Below are 2,169 nucleotides of genomic sequence, written 5' to 3'. Positions count from 1 at the left end.
TGGCCAACATGAGGAAGAGAAAGGTCTTTCCCTTGAAAACTGGCCAGTCTATGTTCATCTAGGAAGGGCTGGGAGAACTGACACAGAGAGGACTATGGCATGATACTGGGGGCAGGATGGAGGTCTATTGGACCCCACACTGGCTCCTCAGAACCAGGGGTGGGGGAAGCAGATTCACATTTTCTCTGGGGCTGGGGAGACTCATTTATTACCCTTGATAAGGCTGTCAGTTTTCAAAGCAAAAATTTCATCCTGTACATTGAGCACACGGTTTTCAGCAGTGAGATAGATACAATTCTGTGATGTGGCAGTCTTCTTGGAGATGTTCTGGGCTTCCTAGATCTTGCACAGTCCAACGTAGCCAGGGGTCTTGCCTAGGGCTTCTCCAAGCATCCTGGTGGCCTCAGCCTCACCTTCAGCCTACACAGCCTTCTGCTGCTGTTTCTGCTTTGCTTTTTCCACCTGAACATGGGCTCCCTGGGCCTCCTGCTGAGCTACTTGTTTGGCTTCCATAGCAGCTGTATACTCTCTCAGCTAAAGCTCAGCTCTGTGATGACTACATCATCCAGTATAAGGCCGAATTCCTCAGCCCTCTCTGTCAGCGCCCGTGAGATCAACCAGGATAAGGCCGAATTCCTCAGCCCTCTCTCTCCGTGCCCATGAGATCAACCAGGATGTCTGGGCTCCCTGGATAATTGGCTGCGAGGTATTGAACTTGGCCACACCATCCTCAGGCACCTCCTTGTCAGCTGATGGCAGTCCTCACTCCTCCTAGTCTAGCTCTAGGCACTGGTACATGCTGGGAAGCTCCATGACATTGGGTTGAGACAGCACTCACAGGAAGATGCTTACCATCTGCAGGTCTTTTGTGCCTGTGGGAGAGGACATTTTTTAGGGTCCAGCCTGAATGTCCTGGATGATGGGGTACTGGAACCAGGGGGTCCTGAAGTGAAGGCCCTCATCTGATTAGAGAAAATGGCTCTGTGCCCACTTTCTGTGGTGAAACAGACTCATGAGTGCTGTAGGCCATGGTGCCAGCCCCCAGCAGCAACTTTAGCACCTTGCCCATGTCCCTCTATCTATGTATTTCAAGTTCTGGGCCATGGTCTGATCCTGAGGCCGGTGGCCCCGAAGGCAAGAAGGGGGACTTGGCCTGCTTCTACCCCACTCCAGTTTAGAGATTGCACCCTTCACATGTGGATCCGGGGCCCAAGGTCCTCATAGGAGAAAGGACACCAGAAGTGCCCCGATCTGTATACATTTTCTTGTCTTGTGTTATCTTCTTACATTAACTAGGACGTTGCTGTTGAATAGGATTGGTGAGAAGGGACATCCTGTCCTTATTCCTGATGTTAGCAGAAAAGCATCTGGTTAATCCCTAAGAAGTGTGATGTTATATGTACATTTTTAGTAGATGTTCTTTATTAAGCTGAGGAATTTCCCCAGTATTCCTACTTTGCTGACAGTTTTTCTCATGAATGGCTTTTGCGTTTTTGTCAAATGTTTTTTATGCATTGAACAATATGACCGTATGATCGTATGTTGATAGGATGGATTACCTTAATTGATTTTTGCATGTTGAACTGGATTTACATACTTGGAATAAATCCCACTTGACTGTGGTATATAATTCTTTTAATACATCATTGGATTTGACTTGGTAAAAATGTGTTGAATATTTTTGCACCTGTGTCATGAGGTATATATTGGTCTGTAATTTTCCATTCTTGTAGTGTCTTTATCTAATTTGGTATTAGGGTAATGTTGGCCTCATAGAGTGAGTTAGGAAGTGTTCCCTCTGTTCCATCCATTGGTTTTTCTTTTTCCAATTAAAATTTATATTTGTGAGAGAGAGAGCAAGAGAGAGAGAGCGTGCAAATGCCCACATACTTGTGCACACAATAGCCGGGGGATGGGGGGGGGGTGAGGCAGAGGGAGAGGGAGAGAGAGAATTTTAAGCTGAATCTACACTGAGCACAGAGCCCAATGTGGGGCTCGATGTCAGGACCCATGAAATCGTGAGCTGAGCCAAAACCAAGAGTCAGACGCTTAACTGACTGGGCCACCTAGGTGCCCCATCTATTGAGTTTTTAAGGTGAAGAATCACACCTTTAATTTTTAATATTGCTGAACATTTTAATTTGAAATCATGCTATCACATTTCTGCTT

General features: G+C 46.5%; 1 pseudogene; it reads right to left on the bottom strand.

The window, feature by feature from the left end:
* Window positions 1-201: 201 nt before the first annotated feature.
* Window positions 202-1,069, bottom strand: LOC131821817 (prohibitin-2-like; annotated as a pseudogene).
* Between the last annotated feature and the right edge of the window lie 1,100 nt (window positions 1,070-2,169).

Source organism: Mustela lutreola, chromosome X, assembly GCF_030435805.1.
Source record: "Mustela lutreola isolate mMusLut2 chromosome X, mMusLut2.pri, whole genome shotgun sequence".
NCBI classification, from domain to species: domain Eukaryota; kingdom Metazoa; phylum Chordata; class Mammalia; order Carnivora; family Mustelidae; genus Mustela; species Mustela lutreola.
This window is presented reverse-complemented; position numbering and strand designations above follow the sequence as displayed.